The sequence below is a fragment of the Ailuropoda melanoleuca genome, chromosome 16 (assembly GCF_002007445.2).
Source record: "Ailuropoda melanoleuca isolate Jingjing chromosome 16, ASM200744v2, whole genome shotgun sequence".
In the NCBI taxonomy this organism is placed as follows: domain Eukaryota; kingdom Metazoa; phylum Chordata; class Mammalia; order Carnivora; family Ursidae; genus Ailuropoda; species Ailuropoda melanoleuca.
In genome coordinates this window covers 27,886,005-27,912,091 of record NC_048233.1, presented here as the reverse complement: position 1 = coordinate 27,912,091, position 26,087 = coordinate 27,886,005, and the positions used below count along the sequence as shown (strand labels likewise).

The 26,087-nt window shown below is 37.3% G+C and overlaps 1 protein-coding gene and 1 pseudogene across 3 annotated transcripts in view; one reads left to right on the top strand and one right to left on the bottom strand.

Moving 5' to 3' along the window:
* Window positions 1-26,087, top strand: part of DENND5B (DENN domain containing 5B) — a 188,113-nt gene that overhangs the window by 23,141 nt on the left and 138,885 nt on the right. The window lies entirely within an intron of this gene.
* On the bottom strand, window positions 19,468-20,422 carry LOC100476454 (annotated as a pseudogene).

Genomic DNA, 26,087 nt, shown 5'->3' with positions numbered 1-26,087 from the left:
TTACAAGTCATCTGATTTTGTCCCTATGTTTAGGAAGAGATGAGGTGGACAGAATTAGAATTCGCATCACTGAAGAAATTGAAGCTATTATGCAGTAGCTTTTTTAGAGTAGAAAGAAGCTGAAAATTAGTTGCTTATATCACCTATTATTTAATTCATTTTATTTTTCTTGTGAGACTGTCATTTCCCTGATCATACACAACTACAAGCCATTTATTTATTTAAAATTAAATTTGTTCCGGGGCGCGCCTAGGTGCCTCAGTCAGTTAATCGTCTGCCATCGGTGCAGGTCGTGATCTCAGGGTCCTGGGATCAAGCCCCGTCGTCGTTGTCCTCGTGGTCATCGTCCTCGGGCTCCCTGCTCAGTGGGGAGCCTGCTTCTCCCTCTCCAGCTCTTCCTGCTTGTGCTCTTTCTCTCAAGTACATAAATAAAATCTTTAAAAAAAATTAAATTTGTTCTTTGGGGAGTAATTCTGTGGTATAAAATGTGTTTACTCTTTACCCATGAAAACTTAATTTGCTATTTTTATTTGTCAGATAAACTTTGGGCACTAATGAGATAGAGCTGATTAGGTGTATTAATATTATTTCTAAGCATATCTTTCTGCCCTCTAGACTGGAAGCTACTTGAGGGAAACAGGTTAGCATGGTAGTTAAGAGCATGGGTTTTGGAGTTTAAAGTGCCTGAGATTGAACCCCAGTTCTGCTACTTGGTAGTTTTGCCTCTTAAACTTTCTAGACCGTATGGTTTATTATCTCTAAAACAGGGAGGTATTTAACTCATTAAGTTGGTAGGTTGATTTGTAAGATAGCATACAGTGTCCGAGATACATAGGAAACAATAAACTATTTTTCGCCTTTATAACCTCTTTGCATCTAGTACAGTTCCATGCACATCATAGATGCTCATTGCACATTTGTTCAAATGGAAAACTTCCAGAATATGTAGCCAATATGGTCAATATATTTGATAAATTTATTGAAAAGGGAGAAAATGCTCATGTGTTTGGTATTTATACCTCATTTCAACTGTAGTCACTGTACTTGAGACCAGTCAGCTCCTATCACAGGCCTACCTAACATTAGGTGCTCAGTACATGTTTGAATAAAATACTGATTTTGCATTTCCCCATTGAAATGCATTTTTTTCTGTTTGTCACTTTATTTTAAGCTAAACTGATTGGAGTTTTAGGTGTCTTTTTTGAAAACCAAAACTGTGAATTAAGAAGTCAGATGTTGGCTAATCAGATTTAAATTCTTTTTTGAGATTCTTTTCCTTTTTTTTTTTTTTAACTAAGCATCAGGTCTCAGGTAAGCCTCTTAGGGACAAACTTTTACGGTTATATGGAGCAGAAATTATTACTTATTTGCATATGCCTGGAATTGGAGTATATTTTCTTGCTGTTTCTCTATTGCTATGTGTAGGTAAGGAAATGCTTTGCTGTGCTTTAAATTCTGTTTTGTTTTTGCCCCATGACACGCTTAGATTAGTGTGTAGCATCTGTATGTTTATGACTCAGATAGGGCCTCTGAATATATATAGATTCTTTTTGGTAACTGACCTTTTTTCTTCATCCTTTGTATATGGAGTTATCTTTTCAAGTCCCTAAACATGAGTGGAGTCTTGACAAAAGGCTCTAGCTAATCTCTTTATTCCATTTTTCTCATGCAAATACTTTTGTAATTCCAGTATTTTTTTCTGTAGTCTTTGCTAGGTGAGATGAGTTCACCAAAGCTAAATCATAGTGTGTTGTTTCCCCGCCTCCATCACTTTTTTTTTTTTTTTTTTTTTGGGAGGGGACTGGACTGGTTGCAATTTAAATAACGTGGACAGGGTAAGCCTCACTGAGAAATGATCTTTGAACAAATAGTTGAGGAAAGTAAGGGAGTTAGCCAAGTAGATATTTGAGATAAATCCCTTTCAGGAGAGCACAGGCCTTCAGTGAGACCATGATGGTTGTCTGGTAACTTCAAGGAATCTTTAGGAGGCTGGGAGAATGAACAAGGGGGGTAGAATAACAGGGCAGAAGGGTTGCAGGAGGCCAGAAAGACCTTGTATTATTTTATATTATATTATATTATATTATATTATATTATATTATATTATTATATATTTATTATATTTATTATATTTATTATATTTTATTATATTATATTATATTATATTATTATTTTCTACTTGACAGAGAGCACAAGCAGGGGGAGCAGCCAAGGAAGAAGGAGAAGCAGGCTCTGCGCCAAGCACAGACTCGATCCCAGAACCCTGGGATCATGACCTGAGCCGAACGAAGGCAGATGCTTAACCAACTGAGCCACCCAGGTGTCCCAAGACCTCGTATTATTGAAAGGGCATTGGTTTTAACTCTAAGGGAGCTCTGGAGCCATTTCAGGATTTGAACACAGTAGAGACCCCTGACTTAGTTTTAAAAATATAGATCTGACAGTTGTAGAAAGACTAAATTTAAGGTAGAGGGAGATGTGTTAGGAAGCTTGCAGTAATCTAGATAAGATATAATGGCAGCTCAGAACAGATGGTGGGATATGATCAGTTTCTGGATATATTTGGAAGATTGAAGCAATAGGATTTCATCACCAAGTGGTGGGGCGTGAGAGAAAGGGAGCAATCAAGGGCGGCTCCAGAGATTTTGACTGGAGCAACTTGAAAAATAGAGTTGTCTCAACTTAAACGGGGAAGACTGTGGCTTGCACGGTTAGAGAAGGAAGGTGTGGTGCGAATTAGGGATTCAGTTTAAACATGAGTTTGCGATACCTGTTAGATATCTTGGTCAAGTGTGCAGTAAGATGTGTAAGTTTGGAGTTAGAAAGACTGATGGGGTGCCTGGGTGGCTCAGTTGTTAAGCGTCTGCCTTTGGCTCAGTTCATGATCCCAGGGTCCTGGGATTGAGCCCTGCATAGAGCTCCCTGCTCAGCAGGAAGCCTGCTTCTCCTCTCCCACTCCCCCTGCTGGTTATCTATCCCTCTCTCACTGTGTCTCTCTCTGTCCAATAAATAAATAAAATCTTAAAAAAAAAAAAGACTGAGCTGAAATTCTAAATTATGCATGTATTTAAGTCCTTGAGACTAGATAAGATCACCAAGGCAGACACTGTAGATAAGAGGAAAAGGGCCAAAGATAGCTCTTGGAAAATCTAACATTAAGACTATATCAATAAGCACCCTTAAAACATTTTAGATACAAAATTAGAAGTATTTTTTAACAGATAGAATAGTAAAGAAGATGGCAACAGCCCTCAGAGTATCTTTTTTTCTTCCCCCTTTTCCTTCTTTTATAAAATTCTTAATTTTTTTTTTATTTAGTGGTAAGCTCAAGGTCACAGTAAACACACAGCTGACTCTTTTCCTGGTAGATTAACATTGTTTGATTTTGTTCCTTTCACTTCTTTTGATATTCTTAAATTTTTTATTAAATGTCAAGTATTTAATTGCTAAGCAGATATTAATAAATGCTGTCAGATTCTTATATTTCCATTACACTTTCATTAATGAAACAAAATACAGGCAGAGTATACTTACTTCTAATAATATATTCATCTATAAATTCTGAAAATGACCAGCTATTGGACATAGTAGGTTTAAAATTTTTTTTCTTTTGTTTTTACTCCTTGCCTGAGATAATTCCAAGATATTTGTGTTTTGGCAACTTGATGTGCTTAAGCAGTACATCATAATGAATGATAGAAGGTAGCTGATCAAGCTGATGGAAAATTCTTGCCAATACTTCAATTAGGTTATGGAGCAGATTCTGAACTATAGTATTGCTTAGGAGAACGTGTCCTCCTTCTCTTTTCTTCCATACTGTGTATCTGTTCTTAAGCTTGTCTTTGAATTTGAGTTGTTGAGGAAAAGTATCTTAATGGAGAGTAGCTTGATTTGCCATTTACTCTATTCATGGAAGGGTTCAAGTAAAATAGGTCAGAGACTGATTATTTTCCCTTTCCTTGGTAATAAGGATTATCTGTCAATACTAAGATGGTAGAAAGTTTGCTTTTCGCTTTTCACCTGTGGTTAAAATGTTTGTTCCAAATGATGTATTTACCATTGAATTAAAGTGTGTTTGGTGATTGAGTGATATTTGAAGGGACAAGTATACTTTTTTTTCCTCCATATAGATAATGCTTCAACAATGCTGCGTAAGTGGCAGTGAAAAGAGTTTTAAATCAATCCTAATGAGAGATGAAATAGTGTTAGTTGCATTTGTTTTTAAAAATCAATATCAGACTATATTCTTGAGGTTTCTAGTTTGAAGAACCATGGAGTTTCAAATACTAAAATAAACTTTCAGTTGCTAAATGGACACATAGTCAATTCTTATTCATTAGATTGATTTGTGTCTGGGTTTTACTCTGTAATTAAGCCAGTCCTTTATAAGAGAGAAGTAAACGGGAGTTGATTTAGAGCATTGTGCAAAATGTGTTTTTACCCATCAGTTTGGGTATTTTTCTTGTTTTTTTTTTTTTCATGGAGTATGGGTTCAGAGAATTGTTAATACAATACCAAGTTTTATTTTACAAGGTCAAAATAAGCCTTGTAAATAAAAGTTTGTGACCCTTGGGTACTAAAAGACTAGGAGTCAAGTTATTTGGATTTTGCATCTAAATTTTAGGAGGTCTAAGAAAAACTTTTAGACCCAGGAGGTCTACAAGTTTCCATAGATCAAAGAACTGTCATTCACTTTTCTTATTTTGCCATTCTTTTGGTTTCACTGGTATAATCTTTGATGGGAAAACTGAGAACTCCTGTCACTGTGAAGTGTCACCAGTGCAATTGCCTTTTACTCCAAGACCCAGAAAAAGAGAAAAAGGAGGGGCAGTAAAGCTCTGATCCATATTGGTACATCAAAAGAAGGAAATTTAGAATTGCTCTCTATGAAGAATTACTGAGGGCACCTGGGTGGCTCAGTCCATTAAGCACCTGCCTTTGGCTCAGGTCATGATCCCAGGGCCCTGGGCTTGAGCCCCATGTTGGCACCCTGCTCAGCCTGGAGCCTGCTTCTTCCTCTGTCTGCTGCTCCCCTGCTTGTGCGCTCTCTCTTTCTCTCTGTCAAATAAATAAATAAAAATCTTAAAAAAAAAAATTACTGAAAAAAACAGTAAAACTTTGTGGTGTGTGATGTATTTCCATGTTACTTTACACAGGGCCCGCTGAATGTAGATCTAAATGATCATGATAGAGCGCTCCTAAGACTGGAGTGTGTGATTGGTTTTGTTCAGGGGTTGGTAGACTTAGGAACAGCTTTCCCTTGCACTATTTTTGATGTGGCAAAAGTGGTGAGCATCTCCGGTTTTAGCAGGTTGCAGATTGTTCCCACCCTTTCATCTTTTTCTTATTTCTGCCTTTTCCCTATTCCAAAAAACCTGAAGTGTTAGTAGTCAGGTGGGTAAGGTTTTTGCTTTTTTTTTTTTTTTTCATTGCTAAACTTCCTTATTCACCCCAGGCCTTGAATTTGTACATTTACTTTCTGTTTTAAGAATATAATTCTATTTTAAAACTGATTGTAAATACATCATACATGATTTTGTAGAAAGTTCAAGCTATACATGACATTATATGGAAAGTAAAAATGAATAACAACCCAGCTGTGGAGAGATATAACTACTGATATATTTTAGTGGACATCATAGTTCTACCTACTCTATACATGAATACACATTTATTTACATTTATTTAATATATACTAATATATATGATTTAAGTATTTTTATTTAATATATTTTAATAATATGTAATAATTATATAAGTTCATAGTATACAAACATTGTCTTAACCTTTTAAAACTCAGTAATATGTTTTGGAGATGATTCCGTTTTTATTTTTAAAGATTTATTGATAATTTAGTGTGTGTGGCAGGGTGGGGCAGAAGGAGAGGGAGAGTCTCCAGCAGACTCCCCTCCCCCACCATGGAGCCTGACGTGGGGCTGGATCTCAGGGCGCTGAGATCATGAACTGAACCCGGACCAAGTGTTGGGCACTTAACTGACTAAGCCACCAAGGTGTGAGGAGGTGATTCCATTTCAGATCTACATTATCCTATTAATGGTAAAACACCATATACTTTATAATGCACTTTTATTTATTTACATTTTTAATTATTTCTTTAGGTCACATTTTTGAGGGAAATTACTGGGTCAAGTGGCATGCATAATTTATTTTTTTTAATGCATATTACCAAGCTGCCCTTTGTAAAGGCTAATACCAGTTGACTCTTCTACCAGTATTCTTGAAGGAATAATACTGGTTTTGACATTTTTTTACCATCCACTGTGTATTTTGTTAAGAAAACACACCCCACTGAAAGATTCAGAAGCTCTTCATTCTATAAACCATAGGTTTTTTAATATTAGTTCTACAGAAGCCTCTGGAATTCCTGTGTCATAAAATTCTCTTCTGAAAATTAAGAGTGGCCTCTCATGAAAGCCTGTATGGCCGAAGAAATAATTTTTTAAATAATACATAGATACCATAATTAATACTTGCCTTTTAAAATAATGTTAATCTGAGGTTTTATTCACAATTTTCCTTAATAAATTATAATTTCTTAGAATTAAGGAAAAAAGGCAGTGCCTTTTTAGTGTAATAAGAAGACGTGGTTATCATTGCTGTGGGGGAGGTGGTGGTACATTTTAATGCATTTCTGAACTTTCCCGCTGAAGCCACATTTAGAAAATGAGCCTGGCTTTCAGTATTGTGTTTATTGATCCTATGCTAAAAGGCCCAGGTTTTCAGCTGCACTCGATAATATATTCTCTGCCTACGGAGACTATAGTACTGACCTTTGAAAAAATACATAGCCATTAATTAATTACATTGGTCTTCTTGAAGGCACACTTGCTGAAAAGATTTGTTCTTTTACCCAAAGAAGGAAGAAGTTTGATTGATTTACAGATTCTGCTCAAGTATACAATACAGTATTTGGAAAAATGTCAGGTTCTCATGAATTTTAAAAAATATATGAGAAATTCACTTGTTAATTGAATTTGTTTGCAGAAGGATGTGGTGGGAATCAGGTTTGTTGAGAGGCAATATGTCATGTAAGAAAAAAAAAAACACCTGGTGTCGGAATCAGATATTCTGGGTTATACCCTTGTTGGGAGAGTCACGTAACCTCTCTAGGCCTCTTTTCTCAACTGAGTGGAGTAGATTCAGCTGCCTTTCAAAAAGTTTAATGAGCATGCCAGTCACCTAAAGATCTTGTTAAAATGCAGTGTGGTTCAGTAGGTCTGGGCCGGGCCCTAGGTTCTGCATTTGTAAGAAGCTCCTGGGTATGCCAGTGCTGGTGGCTCGAGTATCACAATTTGAATAGCAAGAAATTATATGATTTCTATGTTTCCTTGAACTAGTCTTAAAGTCTGATTCTAACTTAAGCTTTTGTAGACATTAAGTTTAGTATCTTAACATTTTAGATGTTTTTAATATGGTAAGGTTTAAGTGAAAGAAGACAAACATTTTTACAAACTTTTGAGTTTGCTAGGGAGAATTTTTTTCTGATCATGCCTAAGATTTGTTTTAAAATACTCCAGCACTCACTTCCTCCCCTTAAAAAGTTGGAAGAGGAATAGATAAAACAAAAATAACAAAATACTAATATTGTTGAAGCTGGGTGATGAGTACATGGGGTTTCATTATACCTTTCCTTATTCTCTGTCGTTTGAAAGTATATTTAACAAAAAAAAAAAAAAATACAAACAAAAATAAATGTGATTCTACCAGGATTATAGACTGAGGTACATATATGTATATGTATATATTCATACACACATATGTGTATGTGGAGCTTCAGGCACCCAGTATTAACTTGTCTAATAGGAAGCAATGTGGCAATGACCCGGGAGAAATTCTTTGAAGGAAAAAAGCATAATGGCTAATGAAGCACACTTGCAGCTAACAGAGAAACTCAGAGCTGCTGTTCTCCATGTGCGAGTCTTAAGCTGTTTGTTTCTGTTAAACATTTCAAATGTGTCTATGCCAACTAAATTTGAATATGTTAGGGTGATATTTTTGGAAATTCACTTTGAAAACTGTAAACTCAACATAGATTTTGGTTGCTGTTGTTGAATGTATCAATCAAATATTACCATATTTATAGGACGAAGATACTTAAAATAGGGTACAGGAAGTGCACATTAAGCAAATGTTCTCTGCTATTCCAAGGGTCTCTTAGATGTAGGGTTATAATGTTGCCTTTAAATCCAGAGTAATTTTACACTCTGCAAAAAAATCTTGATTGCTGCTAAATAGGTATATTTCAGGGAGGAGTTGAAAACAAAATAGAGGAAGAATGTAAGTTGAGCTTTTTGGTAAAGATTTGGGGAAATGATCAGAAAATGGTTATATAGAATGACACGTGTTTAGGAAATAACATTTTGATATGAGATAAACAAATATTTAATATAAAGCTAACTTATCTAGATTAGTTATTATATAGGTCATATATATAGTTTATCACTTGAAAGTAATATTTAAAAAGCATGAATTAATGCAGTTTGTTAAAGAGAACTAGAAAATAAAGAAAAAAATGTTTTAGAAATGTAAACCCCAGCTACAACCATTGTTAATGTTTTACTGTATTTCCTTTCATTTTCTAATGTGATCTTATATAGTTTTTCTCCTACCTTATATGTCCTCTTACCGTATTTTTTTCATTGAACATTATAAAATATGCACTTTTCATTATTCATTCTTTTGTAAACATTACGTGAGTGAATAATTATCTGTCAGGTCTGGGTGAAGACCTTCATGGTACCCAAGTGGGAAGTCTAGAAATATCTTTCTACTTTGATTTATTTTTAGGCTAGGTACAGGTTGTCTATTATGGTGAGTAGAATGGATATAGGAAGTCATTTTCTGCTGGAGAAATCAAGGCAATTGCAGGATCCATCTGATATTTGAGTGACTTTTGAACTGAATAAGATTCTTAATATGCGTCCTGAAAAGAATGTAATCCCAGGTTGAACCGAGCCACAATAGGACCTTTAGTTCAGATCTGTGATAGCTCTGATGCCAGGATTCAGGACTTCAAAGACTCTTAAGAAAATCATACTTCTGAATCCAACCCCAAAGTGAACCTTCAGGGGTAATTGGGATTTTATACCGGTAATTCTTATCAGTCCAGGGAATTTAAGACTCTACAAAAATCAGTTTGCCATTGACCTTAAGGCAACAAAACAAATATATTTATATACACAGACACACATGTGGATTAAGTGAGCTAATACAAATAAAGTGCTAAGAACAGTTCTTAACTTTTATATCTAATGTTAAATGTATCAGGAGCTTTTTGATTCAGGAAGGTGAATTTCTTTGAACACTGAATAAACTGAACCAAGTTGAAAGTAATGATTAAACTTGTTTGTACCTCTCCTTCCCTTTCACGTTTTACGCATTTAATTGAGGACCTTTCTCGGTTTTATCCACTTCTCTAATTTAAAAGATATCTCTAATTCAGATACCTCCTGATGAATGGTGACTGATTATTAGAAGCAGGAGAAACTAGTTAATAACTTCATTGATAACTGACAGCAACAACTTGAATTTAAGGTCCTAGGTTTGTGTTCCTCTAAGGTTTAAAGCTTTCAGAAGTATAAATGTACTTGTTCTTGTAAGAAAATTCTTTGGAGCATGTTCTCAGAATTTTCATCATGTCTGAATGTAGCTTGAACTTGACAGATTTCTATTATTGTCAGTGTAATTGCTTTTATTTATTTATTTTAAAGATTTTATTTACTTATTTGTGAAAGAGAGAGAGACAGGGAGCACAAGCAGGGGTAGCGGCAGGCAGAGGAAGAAGCAGGCTCCTCACCGAGCAAGGAGCCTGATGCGGAACTTAATCCTAGGACCCTGGGATCATGACCTGAGCTGAAGGCAGACGCTTAACTGACTGAGCCACCCAGGCATCCCTCTAAGTTTACTTTTTGATGGGTCAGGTCACACTGTCCTCTGCTTAAGTTTACATTGCTCAAATTTCAAGAATATTGTTTATTTTGTAAATGTCAGAAAGTGTTGTAGTAGCTCATTCAACTGATTCATTCAACCCTAGATAAAGAATTATTGAGGGCCTACTTCTTTCCAGGTGTTCTAAGCCCTCTAAAGAAGAAGGGGTAAATCAAAGAGTGAAAATAGACAAGATCCTTGATTTTCATGGAGCTTGTTTTCTAGTGGGAATGATTTTGTACCAATAAAAAACTCTTTCTAAGAGGCTGCCTTTATCCCAGCATTTCAGGGTTTGGTAAACAAATCCAGGTCTGCTTTGTACATGCTGTTGTTGATTTTGTTAACTTGGGTCCTAGCTCCTTTCATCTTTCACCTTTTCAAACTCAAGTTTTAATCTTTAATCACCCTTTACATAGCAGCATCCTGAAATCCCCTTTGACATCCTTGTTTCTTTTTTTGGAGACCATTGCAATTCAAGTCCTTTTTTCCTACCTTTTCCCTGTGGTTGGTACCAATTAATCAAAAAGTCTGATAAACTGTAAAGAAAAGGTGCATGTGTATTTTAAACCTTTTCTCTTAAAACCTGCATATGTATGTTTCATTAATCTGTTTTAGGACCAAGGCTTTTCCTTTGAAGAAGGATCTGCTGACTATAATTTTTTGGTGATGTTTCTTATATAAACCCCACATATAATGAATCATGGATGATTTTTAGTTTCTTTAAAGTGGAGTGAGAATTTAAAGCCATTTCAAAGAAATTTGAGTGCAAAATCCTTCTAGAGTTTTATGATTATCCACCCTAATCTTTAGTCTTCCTAATCTAGACAGCAGTTTTTTTGTGTTTAGCAATTTGGCTAACTGTATATTCAGCTTTATTTTCATAGAAATTAGAATTCTTTTCAGAATCTGATTTCATAGGTTTGCTTAATAATCAAATTTTGAATTCACTATCATGTTATACCTACATAAAGAGGTTGGAAATGGGTGTGGTAAGCAAATTCAAGTAGAGGAAGCACAAGGGCTATTGGCCGTGAGCGTTTTTGGTCTACTGGGGACACAGGTAGTTCAATCCAGGTTATTGGTTAGGAAAGCTTCTGCTATATATTCCAAGTTATGTGCTCTTCCACTGTGTTCTCCTAACACTCTGTAGATACCCCTTAAAATACTTTTCTCACTGCTCTATAGCTGTCTACTTGTTTGTCTTCCTTATGGGGTATCATATTCTTTGAGGGCATGAGTATACTCTCTTGTTACGTTCATAGTTCTTAGTTCTTAGTATATACTTGGCATATGATAATTTTTTAAAAAATATTAGAGAGAGAGCATGCATGTGCACACGAGCAAGCGGAAGGGCAGGGGGAGAAGCAGATTCCCTGACGCGTAGGGAGCCTGACGCGGGGCTTGATCCCAGGATCATGATCTGAGCCAAAGGCAGACGCTTAACTGACTGAGCCACCCAGGTGCCCCTATATATTCATTTAAAAAAAAAAAATGATTTGACTACAGGCTCAGTATAACTCAACAAAATGACTAGGTTATCAAAAAAATAAGTTTAATGTGACACCTCAGTTGCATTATATGTAGTGTTTAGAATAATTCCACTATTTGTATTATGTTAAACTGGGGTGGTAGATTTTAAGATGCATTTGGATTAACTGGAGCATATCCACTAAAATGTTAATTTTATGACATAGGGACTGTGTTTGTATTAGTCATTGCCATATCTCCAGTACCTACAGTGTGGAATATTAATGCCTGGCAGACAATACATTCTCAGTGCATTTAAAAAAAAAATTACTGAGTCCACAGGGAATAGAGAATAGGATGGTGAAGGTTCTTTACTATTTGTTCAGAAATGGTAAAATGAATACAGGGTGTGCTTCCTTAGAAGAGAAAATTAGTGAATATATCAGTCAGTTTTGAAAATATGAGGCCTGGTCATACAGAAGAAAATGTGGACCTCAGGAGGTCGAGAGCCACACTGGGACTAGAGAATAATAGGAGAGTTAGAGGACAGGAGATTGCATCTTAAATTTTTTTTCTAATTTATTAAGACTGTTTTTAAAAATAGAATATATTCATGAGTTCACTTGAACAGAAGTTTAATGACTTATGTCGGGTATAAAAAAATAAATTTTTGTATGAGATGTCAGATTGGTCTAGATAAACTCTAAATTCATCTTATTCTAGGCCCTGTCAAAATCTCTTCCTTCAATCTTCTGTTATGTTAATATTCTTTGTGAGAATATTATATTTGTCACGTACGTTATATAGGTCTTATGGCATTAAGGAGAAATAAAAATGATTCCTTATCTCTCCATTTAATTTTTCTTTTTTTTAATTAAATTTTTTTAGAAGATTTTATTTATTCATTTGTCAGAGGGAGAGAGAGAAAGCACAAGCAGGAGAAGCATCAGGCAGAGGGAGAAGCAGGGCCCCCCCCACTGAGCAAGGAGCCCAACACGGGACTCGATCCCAGCACCCTGGGATCACAACCTGAGCCACCCAGGCATCCCATCCATTTCATTTTTCTTGGTGGAAAGCAGATATTGTATATTATTACAGAACAAAATATATTTTTTAAGATTTTATTTTTATTTATTTTACAGACAGCCAGCGAGAGAGGGAACACAAGCAGGGGGAGTGGGAGAGGAAGAAGCAGGCTTCCAGCGGAGGAGCCTGATGCTGGGCTTGATCCCATAATGCTGGGATCACACCCTGAGCTGAAGGCAGACGTTTAACGACTGAGCCACCCAGGTGCCCCAGAACAAAATACTTTTTAATGGCATTCTTATGGTCCAGAAATCTTGATGAATTGGTGTTTGATAAACCAGATAGATTTTGAAAAATCCCAGTAGTCTGCTTCATTCCTTAGTTGTACAGATGGTTGTGCAAATTAATCTGACATCAGATTGCTGATAGTACAGTAACATTTGTTGAATTTGCTGAGTGCAGTAGTCATTTATTCCTGCATATGGTATGTAATGAATCTGAATATTATAATAAATAATTACTAGGAGATAGTACTATAGAATTCTGGATTTTTATATCTTTGCTGCCTCATATCTCTCATAGCACTTTGCAGAGTGTCTTATTCACATAAGCTATTTAATAGCTTCAAAGGCTGAAAAATCTCGAGTCCTTAAAAAAACCAGTCATCCTTATGAGGAAATATTTTTTGTTGTACGAAAAGTTGATAAACTAAAGTGTTTCGGTTCAAACATCAAGGTTATTAAATTACCTTGTTAATTTACTGTTGTTATATGAACAAAGCTTAATTAATGATGTCTTACTCATTTACCCCAAACTTTTTTTTTTGAGAGAGAGAGAGTGCGCTTGCGTGCAGGGTGGGGAGGGAGGGGCACAGGGAGAGGGAGAGACAGAATCTTTTTTTTTTTTAATTTTTTTTATTATATTATGTTAATCACCATACAGTACATCCCCGGATTCCGATGTAAAGTTTGATGCTTCATTAGTTGCGTATAACACCCAGTGCACCATGCAATACGTGCCCTCCTTACTACCCATCACCAGTCTATCCCATTCCCCCACCCCCTCCCCTCTGAAGTCTTCAGTTTGTTTCTCATAGTCCATAGTCTCTCATGTTTCATTCCCCCTTCTGATTACCCCCCTTTTCTTTATCCCTTTCTTCCCCTACCGATCATCCTAGTTCTTATGTTCCATAGATGAGAGAAATCATATGACAATTGTCTTTCTCTGCTTGACTTATTTCACTTAGCATTATCTCCTCCAGTGCCGTCCATGTTGCAGCAAATGTTGAGAATTCGTTCTTTCTAGAGAGACAGAATCTTAAGCAGGTTCCACACTTCTTGCCTAGCCGTCTGTGGGGCTGGATCTCAGGATCCTGAGATCATGACCTTAGCTGAATTTAAGAGTTGATTGCTTAACCCACTGAGCCATCCAGATGCCCCTACCCCAAACTTTTATGATACACAACTATAAAATAATTCTCTTTTCCTAACTGCCAAAAAACTTACTTGTTCATGTGCTTCCTCTGCTTTCTTCAGATGGGCTTTTTCCAGTTTTGCCACATTAACATTTGTGGGGCATTCCTTTTTGAACAGTGCCCATTCCCTTCATATCTACAATATTACCATTCTTGTAGACTCATGGGTATGCAGCCAAAAGAACAATTCTGTGTTTTCTGAAAGGGCTGGAGGACATACAGCAGGTACCTTTCCTGTTTTCTTTTGTGTTGATCATTTTGACGAATTACTGGAGGTGGGGCTTCCAGCTGATAGGATCACAGATTAGTTCTTGAACTTCATAAGGAATCTTTCGTTTGGCTTTTTCCACTCAACAAAATGTCACTAAGATTCATCCACATTATTGCATGTATTAGTAGTTTATCCTGTTTTATTACTGAGTTGTGTTACGTTGAATACTACAATTTGTATATCCGTTTGCTTGTTGGTGGGCATTTGAGTTTCAGTTTCCAGTTTTTTTGCATTGTGAGTAAAGTTGCCATTTTATACACAGCATTTTGTGGGTATATATTTTCCTGGTAAAACTATAGGTAGATGGATAGGGCATATGTTTAATTTTATAAGATAAATTGCCCAACAGTTTTCTAACATGGTTTTACCATTTTTATTTTATTTAAAAAATTTTTTTTAATTAAAAAAATTTTTTTAAATTCTTCTGGGAAGTCTTGTCAAGGGCTGGAATTTTTCTTGGTCGTTTTTTGGTGGCATTTTACCACAGGGGAATAGATGCTTAGAATTTACTAATAAAGGATAATTTCATTTAAAATATGATAGTGTATGTTACTCCTATGCTTATTGCTAAGTGTCCTTCCAATTCTTTCTTTTATTCCGTGCATTTGTTTATCCCCTACCATATACATTCTTCCACCAATGTTTCTAAAGACATGATTCAAAATTATTCATGATTGAAAAAAAAGGCTCAGTAGTTTTTACTTAAGAGACAACAAGGAGGCTCACTGAGCTATTATAGATGTTAATTAGGATTCATTTCCTTTAATATGCCAGAAAGAATGTTATGATTCCACTTTACTGATGAACAGAATGAGCTTAATCACATCCTAAGAGCTAAGTATTCTGACATTATAATCTCTTCTCTCAGAGCACATCACAGCAGTCTTAGGATTCAAGATCTATTCTTGGACCACATTATAGAACCAAGTGTGTCATGTATATACATTGAAGGAATTTATGATAGCGCTGGTAATCCTGCAGTATTTTTTCACCATATACTTTTTCATTTTTAAAATTGATATAAAAATTTGCATGACATAAAGTTAACCATTGACCACTTTAAAGTACATAATTTAGTGGCATTTAGTACATGTACAATGTTGTACAACTCTTCATATAGTTTTTAAAGGAAGAGTTTAGGGGCACCTGACTGGCTCAGTTGGTAGAGCATGCGACTCTTTTTTTTTTTTTATTTTTTTAAAGATTTTATTTATTTATTTGACAGAGATAGAGACAGCCAGCGAGAGAGGGAACACGCAGGGGGAGTGGGAGAGGAAGAAGCAGGCTCACAGCGGAGGAGCCTGATGTGGGGCTCGATCCCATAACGCCGGGATCACGCCCTGAGCCGAAGGCAGACACTTAACCGCTGTGCCACCCAGGCGCCCCGAGCATGCGACTCTTGATCTCAGGGTTGTGAGTTCAAGCCCCACGTTGGGTGTGGAGCCTACTTAAAAAAATAATAAAATAAGGGGTGCGTGGGTGGCTCAGTCATTTGGGCATCTGACAGGATGATTTCAGCTCAGGTTGTGATCTCATGAGTCATAAGCTCATGGGTCAGTCTCTTGGGTCGTGGAATCAAGCCCTGCATTGAGCTCTGCACTTGGCTGGAAGTCTGCTTCTTCTCCCTCTCCTTCTCCTCCCCCTTCTCATCTTCACTTTTTCTTGCTCTCTTTCTCTGTCCCAAATAAATAAATAAGTCTTATGATAATAATAAAATTTAAAAAATAAAGGAAAGATTTCTTTTCAGGGAGATAAAAAAACAATAAAAATGTGGCAAAACAGACTAATAAGATGTCCAAACATTAACTCAAAAATACTGTTTCTTTGGTGGAATGGTATAAGAGATATGCCACCTTACACTGGGGCCGCCACCTTACACTGGGGCCACCCCATTCCCACTTAAGTGCCAGTGTCTGGTCAGGAACCAGGATGGCCTGAGCAATCAGTCGTCTTCTCACCTGGTGCCAGCCTTCTAAATCCTCCCAAATTGCAACACTAGATCAATTTTATCTTAACTTTCGTCTTCCTCTAGGGATGGTAAGCATGCTCAGGGAATCCACCAAATTGGTCACCTGTACCCTAAGGCTTTGGGAGTTTCACAGACACATTGCAGACCTGGGACCAGCCCTTTCCCTGGGAGTAGGGAATTCGGGCATTCCTTAACTTCTCCTGCAGAATGACTGACACACAACGTGTCCTGAGGGCTAAGGTCACCCTCAGTAAACTGGAAGTTGCAGCCTACAAGCCCTGCTCCTTCCCCCCTAAAAATGGAAAAGTATTTACCTGTTTTTGTCATTGATGCTTCACTGGGATCAGGTAAGAAGTTATCAGAGATTTAAAGATGTTTTTAAAAATTTTGTTGTAGCCTTCATCACATACCTACAGCAGCCTCAAGAATTAAATACTATCATTCTTGACCTGAAAAGGAATGGAGAAATAGGAGGAGGAAGGAGACATCTGTGAAGAAAAAAATACTCTGCCCAGAAAAATGATCATTCCAACATCCATCTTAATGATTAGAATGGGACAGAATAAAAGCAAGAAGATGAAACCAAAAAATAGCCCCTTTAGATAGTAGTATCCCAGTGATTTTTTAAAAACAAGTTGTTGGAAGAGCAGTGCTGATGATTATGGGCATACTAAGGATAATGTTAGCAGCCCTACTATTTGAAATGTCATACCAGCAATAATCTCTTTGATATTTCCCTCATCTGTGAAGTGGAGATCTGCCCAATTCCCAGAGAAAGGTGCATTTAGGACTGCAGAGTACAGCAAATTTCAGTTCCCACTATGGCCATACTTTCCTAAGAAATTTCTAAAGGTAATTTGACTCCGATTTTAGCTTTCCGGGATCCTATTAGACCCAGACCCTCATGAAATCTGACTCCAGTGCACATTGTGACAGATGCTGTAAAAGGGAGTTTAGAACAGTACACCTCTAACTTTCCCTGGTGGGAAATGGGGAGAGTTTCACTGAGAATGTAACACTGAACTAGGAGCAGATGTTTGTTAAATGTGCAAGGAGGGGGAAGATGTCTTAAATATAGGGAAAACATTTAAAGGCAGGAAGGAGAATATGACAGCAAGAAATTTACTATAGCCAACATGGGGGAGAAGAGGAAGAGTAGTAAGTAGAACTGGAGAGGTAGTCAGGGCCAAATAGAAGTTTTATATTACAAGCTAAGGAATTTGGATTTTTATCCAGCCATAAAGAGCAGCTGAAGGATTTTATGCAGGGGATTGTAATGATAGACTATCGTATTAACATATTAAGAAGATCATTTTTTGGCAGCAGTATAGAAGCTAGATTGACAAGGAGAGCTATTAGGAGTCTACTGGAATAATCTGGGCAAGGGATGATGAGTACTCAAGCTAAGGCAGTCCCTTTCAATGAATTCAAACAAAATAATTTCAATAATCTGAGGCTATGCTGCCTAGTGTGGGAGCCACTTAGCCACATGTGGTTATTGCACACTTGAAACTTGACTACTCCAAAATGAGATGTGCTGTAAAAGCAGAATACTCGCCAGATTTTAAAGACTTAGTATCCCACTAAAATTTTTGTATATTGATTATAAATTGAAGCAATATTTTGGATACATTGGGTTCATATCATTATTGTTATTTTTCTCCTATTTCTTTTTACTCTTCTAAAATGTGGCTAATAGAAAATTTTAAATAATACATATGGCTTACATTATATTTCTTTTTTTTTTTCATTGCTGACTTAAATGCATTTCAGTTCAATTACCTGCTTAACTTTTATGTTGTTTGATTAGAAAGTGTTTCATTTTAATTCATAATTGGCATCTGGAAACAGTGATAATGCAAAATTGTTTTCATATATTTGGGAAACAAGGTTGGAATTCTTTAGGACCTTTTAGCTAATTTTTTTAATAAGAGCCTCAACACAGAGGCTTTAGGTTTCTGTAGGAAACTGGCTTTTGCAGATGAGGTCACAGTGCATTTTGAAATCTGTAAGTTTGATAATGTTTATTCACTCTTCCTACAAATAAATTGTTTCTTCAAAGACAGTTCCTAATTTGGTGCATGGATAAACTGGACTAGAGAAAAAGTTCATGTGAAAAACATTTTTTGAGGCACAAACATTTTTTGAGATAACATATTTTTAGTGTGTTATCTAAATACTCTGGCAGGTTTGTGGAGTTTTTTGGGTTTTTTTTGTTTTTGCCATGTTCCAGTTGACAAAGGTCAAGAAATGCCTGTGCAGGGGCGCCTGGGTGGCACAGCGGTTAAGCGTCTGCCTTCGGCTCAGGGCGTGATCCTGGCGTTATGGGATCGAGCCCCACGTCAGGCTCCTCTGCTATGAGCCTGCTTCTTCCTCTCCCACTCCCCCTGCTTGTGTTCCCTCTCTCGCTGGCTGTCTCTGTCTCTGTCAAATAAACAAATAAAATCTTTAAAAAAAAAAAAAAAAGAAAAGAAATGCCTGTGCAGGTAACAACACTACTAGCAATTAGGGATGGCTGCCTTATCAAAAACCGTCTACTAATGGGCACAGAGTTTCTTTTTGGGGTGATGAAATGTCTAGTGGTGGTAGTGATGATACACAATTCTATGACTACTGTAGACCACTGAGTTGTGTATCTTTTTTTTTTTTTAAGAGTATAGTAAATTGTTTATTTTACACATAATGGATGATACACAAGCTTTAATCCCATCTATAATTTTATCTGATAACATAATTCAATTTAGACATAATGCATAAGATATGCCAACAATCATATTAATAACCAAATAAACTCCATGATTTTGCTTAGGTGACCCTTTTAATGGTGAACTCTAGGTCACAACATGTTAACTGTCAGTTCATCTACATCAAGACAATGTCTTCTCTGCCCAAGCAGGTTGCAAATAAATTTCGAGTGGAGCCTGATATCCCCCTGAAGGAATTCTAACTTCACACTGTTCACCAAGATGGTTTCAGGGTAGACTAACTTTATACAGCATATTTTTAAAAAGACACATTTTTTCAGTGTCATGATCAGACTGTTAGATTTAGCAATCAAGAGGATGAGTGCAAAAAAAAAATCTACATTAAAACCCTTTGTTGGAATGCTTTACACTTGCCACAGAACACAAAATAACCTGTTACACAGTTAGTCACAAATACAGTCCTCGAGTTTTTTGCCCATGCACGTGAGTATTGTCTAAAACCTGTCTTCTTTGTAGCAGCTAGGCCGTGCCTCCAATGTGCTTGTCTGGGTTCACAAATCTGTTACCCGTGACTTCCCTGTCACACTTGTCTGGCTCTTCTCTCCTGCTAAGCTTTGTTTCTTGGCAGTAATGAAAACCTGCCACTGCCATCGCTACTGCTGCTGCTGGAACCGCCGTAGCCACCTTGATTTTGTGGTTTGGCAAAGTATTGGCCTCCACCACCATAGGGGTCAAAGCTCCACCTCCAAAATTTCCCTTCCACAGATCCCTTTCCTCCTTCCACAGATCCAGAATTTGAAGATTGATTGTTGTAATTGCTAAAATCATCATAGCTTCCGCCTCCTCCAAAATTGCTTCCATTATTACCAAATCCATTATAACCATCCTCACTGCCACCATATCCACCACCACTTTGGCTGCCACCAAAGCCTCCTCATCCGCTGAAGTTCCCCCCACGACCAAAGTTGTCATTCCCACCAAAACCACCTCCATGACCACCACCAGAGTTTCCAGAACCACTTTGACCTCTTTGGCTGGATGAAGCCCTAGCCATCTCTCGCTTCTGTGGGGCTTTCCTTAATTCACAGAATGGTATTTTTGAATGACAGTCTTATCTGTGGAGTCATGGTCACAAGATGTTAAAAAGCAAGGCCTCTCTTCTTGCCACTGCCTCGATCAGTCATGGTTTCAATCACTTTAATTTTCCCTTAATGTTCAAAATAATCTCTTTGATAATGTTCTTTAGTATCTTCTTTAATGCCAGCAACAAACAACTTTTTGACAGTTAAGGGGCACCAGGTCTTTGAGAATCTTCTCCTGAGAGTTGGTTCCATAACTCTTCCATCCACCCTGTGTGGCCTTGCATTCATGGCTGCATCCACATCCTCCACAGTGGTGTATGTGACAGACCTCAAGCCTCTGAACACTTGGTGTTTGGATTTCTCATTACCGCATAGTCCATGAGCATTCCCCATCTTCAGACTCTCAACGGGTTTCAAAGCTCAGACCTCCAGTGAAGAGCGTCTGCCTGCTGTTCAGACGGGAGACTCTGACTTAGACATGCTGGTAGTGGGAAGGGAGACTTTAACGATGCTTAGTTGGTGGCGTCCATGGGCAGAAAAGCTGAATTGTGTACTTTGAAAGGGTGAATGTTAGGGTATATGAAATATATCCCAGTAAAGCTATTATAAAAAAATCTCTTGAGGTTACTGACTTACCAGCCATTTAATGAGAATTATATGAGCAAAAAACCAAAAGCAACCATATGTTCAAGAAATACTGTGATCAGATAAAAATGGTCTGCCCTTTTTTGGCTCCTGACCAGCTCAGAGTTGGTGGTAAATACTTAGGAAAGCCCAGTGACCTATTAAAAATATACTTGTAGATAATGGGATTGAAAAGCTGAGTACACTTCATTCTTATTTGAGTTCTAGTACAAAATGAATGTGGTTCTAGAAAGGTGTAGACCGAATCCGCAAGTGAGTAGAAAAAATACTCCAATACAGATTTTTTAGTCAAATTTAGATTTGTTTGTATCTGCTCTGGATCTTATTAGCCATGTCTCCTGTTTTTTGTACCTCAGGTTCATCCTGTAGAAAACCACACCGTTTACTCACTAGATACCCAGGGAAAAGCAATGCAGTGTTTTCAACTATAGAGTGGCAAGAGATGCGTTTCTTTCTTTTCCTTTTGCTACCATCTGAAGTAAGGAACATTTCCTGGCTAGCCACCAAGCACCCATCATCCCAGAAAGAAAGAAATAAAGCGAATTTGGTGGCTCTCTCTTCTCCCTGTATCCTCTTTCCAAGTCATTTCCACAGAAGTGCCAAAGTGTGGAAAGGAAGCTGGGCCCCAATTTTACTGTCATGAGCAAAACTCTTCACATAGATTTTTACACAGCTGCTGCATTTGTCCTCGTCCCTTTCCTCAATGGTCTTGTTACTGCCGCCTTGCTCTAGGGCTGCTTTCAGTAACCTTTCTGACACAGGTTTAATGCTGATTAGTCCCCAAACAATTCTAGGGCAAGGCTCCCTGCCAGGATAAAGAATGAACAAAATTGGTTTGCACACAGGCCAGCTGCAGTTGCTGCAGCTAGAGCCTGTCAAATGCGGACCATTTTCTTGTTTACCAAGATGAGGTTAAATTAGCACAGCATGAAGCAAAGGGGTTAAAGAAAAAAACAAACTAGCTATGCTAGTTAAATATGATGCAGTGAGTATGGAATTCAGGTGATTTTAAATGTGCTTGAGAAGAGAGGGTAGTATACAGCACTAAGAGTTTGATTAAAAGCCGCTTGAAAGATTTGCTTGCTCTAAATGGGGGAAGGGGTAGATGGACTGCATAATCTCTTAAAGATTATTCAAGTCTGGCATGTTATGAATTATTCATTTATGCAGTATTATTTTCTAAAATATTTGAATTAGCATGTTCTGTGTCTGTAGAGCCATCTTTGGTAGAGGGACTTCCAGTCTGGATGGGGAGGTGTAAGATGAATCATGTAACGAGAGAGACCAAATCCAAGAGGTTTCTGACTTTCAAGCCTCAGTTTACCAGGCTCTCTTTCCCTACCTTTCATCTCTCTGCACTGCTCTCACTGCAGAGGCTGCCCACTGGGAACCCAGGCTTTTTGCCCCTCCAGTGCAAGGCTGAGTTGAGGAAGGAGGAGCCCCCTTGGAGCCTGCCAGGGCAGAGCAAATAGTGGAGGTTAAAGAAGGAGAGGTATAGGAAGGGGGAAAGGAGAAGAAAAGGCAAATACAGAGGAGAAGAGAGTGAGACGGGCACTGTGAAAGATGAGCTCCATGTGATGATACTGTGTTCTGTAGTCTCATCAGACTCCCAGGACCTCTGTGCTTCACCTCCCAGCCCTTCCACAGCTGTGGAATCAAGAACTTCCAGACTCTTATCTCTGTCCCACTCTCCCTCTAACCCTCCCAGATCCCTGTCCTGGGTCATTAAAAGTACCCCTATTTTAGGGCTAGGGAGATAGACTTAATCACTTTAGCCACCTTGTAACAATGTTCCCATGGGGAATGAATTCTCTTACAGACCAACCTCTGAATACAACCATCAGTGAAACTAAGGCTATTAACTTAAACTGCAGTTTGTGTAGTTAGGGATCCTTCTTTTTCTCCACTGTGCACTTCTCATTCGGCATGGTGCTCTTCACCTAGGGTGAGATGGTCTTATCTTATGTCTCAAGACCAGGGCAGCAAGCAGTACTGAATCAGGACACAGAGCAGTGTAGTCAGGGTGTTAACTACTCACAGGCCACTGTAAGCTCGGGCTGGAGGAGACAATCACAGAAAAAATAAAGACCTACCTATATTAGATATAAAGTGGTTGGGGTTTAGAGAAAAGAGGAATCACTGTGGCTGTGTTGGTGGGATAGTTTATACAAGTAGAATTTAAGCTGAGCTCTGAAAGATAGGACAGAGTGAGGACAGGCTGGTGTTCTGAGCTCCAAGCCTAAAGGGTTCATTGAAGGGCATGAAGAGGATTTTTATTATATTTCTAAAGTTTTATTTCTATTTTAAGAAATTGTGAAGCAAATACAGCATGTTAACATAAGTTGAATTTGGGTGGAAGATACTTCTATGCAGATATTCATTATTTCTGTTCTACTTTTCTATATGATTGAAATTTTTTTTTTTTAAGATTTTATTTATTTGAGAGAGAGAGAGAGGGAGAGCACACATGCACAAGCAGGGGGAGGGGCAGTGGGAGAAGCCGGCTCCCTGCTGAGCAGGGACCCTGATGTGGAACTCTATCCCAGGACCCTGGAATCATGACCTGGACTCTTAACTGATCGAGCCACCCAGGCACCCCTAAAATACCTTTTTAATTACAAACAGGGAGAATAGCCTTAAAGCTGAGCAGCACAAGAGAAAAAGGAGAGAATTTAAGTAATATACAAATCGGTAGCCAGCTCTTAAGTAGGCAAATGGTAATGGTAGTCACTTATTTTATCAGGGTCATGAAGGAACATAAAAATAGTATATTTTTATGCAACCAAAGAACTGAAAAGTGACTAAGATGATACATAGTGAAGGAACAAATTAGTGGAGAAGTGTAAAAAATAAGTAACAGGACAAAACTTCATGGCTTGGGCTTAATCTCTTTTAGGTGTGAGATATACAGAAAACAGGTTGTGCCTCACTAGAAGAATTTAATGTAAATAAATGATTTATTTTAGTCATTATCACCAAAAGGAGCAAGTTCAGGAATACTGTACAAGAAATAAGGGTAATCTGGGGGCGCCTGGGTGGCACAGTCGTTAAGCGTCTGCCTTCGGCTCAGGCTGTGGTCCCAGCGTTCTGGGATCGAGCTCCACATCAGGCTTCTCCGATAGGAGCCTGCTTCTTCCTCTCCCACTCCCCCTGCTTGTGTTCCCTCTCTCGCTGTCTGTCTCTCTCTGTCAAAATAAATAAAAATCATTAAAAAAAAAAAAGAAAGAAAGAAAGAAGGGTAATCTGAACACCTAGTTTTCACACCCCTGTATCTATGTGAAAAAAGAAATGTAAGCACTTTTCTCAAAGAGTAGCTTTAGTGCATGTATTTAAGTTCTTATAAAATATACTGTTGTAATCTCTCTTTTGATACAGTTGTGTTCACCAGCTTGAATTATTGCCTTCTCAAGGATTTCTTATAAGTACTGAGGGAAGAACCATTATTAATAATTTTTTGTATTCCTAGAATGCTTGGTTAACGTTATAGCAAAAACTGAATATATTTGTTGCTTGGCAGTATAGAATTTTGAACAGTCTGTTCACTACCATTAAAATTGTGTTCCTAGTGAATAAATACATTTAATCTTACTGCAAAAAGTATTTCTGTATAACATAGTTTTTCTAAACCACAGTCTATTTAATTATTTATTATGTAATTGGAGTTCGAGTTTGTTGTTCATTCATTCATACAAAATGGAAAGGCCTTTAAAACTCATCCTAAAAGAATTTAACTCACTATATTTTGTCACAGAAGTATAATTTAACAAACTTATGGCAATAACATTTATCTGCCCTGTAAGTATATTTGCAAAATTGTAAGTATCTGGAATGGTCTTACAGGGGCACAAAATCCATAGTGCAGCTTTCCTGTTACTTCTCAGCTATTTCTACATTATATTGTTAAAAAACAACCCCTATTTTTATAATAATAGTAATGATAATTTTAAAAAATTTATTCCAGTATAGTTAACATATAATGTTATGTTAGTTTTAGGTGTGCAGTGTAGTGATTCAACAGTTCTATGTATTACTCAGTGCTCGTCAGGGTAAGTGTACTCTTAATCCCCTTCACTTCTTCCACCCATCCCCCCTCCTCTCCTCTGATAACCATCACTTTGTTCTCTACTTTGTTGTTGTTGTTCTTCTCTATATTTAAGAGTGTGTTTTTTGGTTTGTCTTTTCCCCCCATTGTTTGTTTGTTTTCTTTATTAAATTCCACATATGAGTGAAACTATACAGTATTTTTCTTCTTTGACTGATGCACTTCACTTAGCACTATACTCTCTAGCTCCATCCATGCTGTTGGAAATGGCAAGATTTCTTTCTTTTTTATGGCTGATTAATAATCCATTGTATATATGTACTACATTTTCTTTATCCATTCGTCTATTGATGGACACTTGGGCTGCTTCCATAATTTAGCTGTTGTGAATAATGCTGCAGTAAACATAGGGGTGCATATATCCTTTTGAATTAGTGTTTTTGTATTCTTTGAGTAAATACCCAGTAGTGCAAACACTGCATCATAGGGTAGTTCTATTTTTAATATTTTGAGGACCCTCCATGCTGTTTTCCACAGTAGCTGCACCATTTTGCACTCCTGCCAATAGCACATGAAGGTTCCTTTTTCTCCACATCCTTGCCAACACTTGTTTCTTTTGTTTTTTATTTTAGCTGTTCTCACAGGTATTATAGGTTGATGTCTTATTGTAGTTTTGATTTGCATTTCCCTGATGATGAGTAATACTGAGCATCTTTCCATTTGTCTGTTGGGCATCTGTGTGTTGTCTTTGGAGAAATGTCTGTTCATGTCTTGTACCCTTTTTTAATAGGATTATTTGTTTTTTTGGTGTTGAGTTGTATAAGTTCTTTATATATTTTGGATATACCCCCTTGGCAGATATGTCATTTGCAAATATCTTCTCCCATTCAGCAGTTTGTCTTCTAGTAGTGTTGATTATTTCTTCTGCTGTGCAAAAGCTTTTTATTTTGATGTAATCCCAATAGTTTGTTTTTGCTTTTGTTTCCCTTACTTCAGGAGACATTTCTATAAAAATGTTCTAATGGATATGTCAGAGAAATTACTGCCTGTGCTCTGTTTTAGGATTTTTATGGTTTCAGGCCTCACATTTAGGTCCTTAATCCATTCTGAGTTAATTTTTATGTTTGATGTAAGAAAGTGATCCAGTTTCATTCTTTTGCATGTAGCTGTCCAGTTTCCTTTACACCATTTGTTGAAAAGACAATCTTCTTTTCTCATGGCATATTTTTGCCTCTGTCAAAGATTAATTGTCCACATAATCATGGCTTTGTTTTTGGGCTTTTGTCAAAGATTTGGGTTTGTTTTGGGGCTTTCTGTCCTGTTCTATTGATCTTTGTGTCTGTTTTTATGCTGGTACCATAGTGTTTTAATTGCTGTAGCTTTGTAGTATAACTTGAAGTCTGGAATTGTATATCTCCAGCTTTATTTTTCAAGATGGCTTTGGCCATCTGGGGCCTT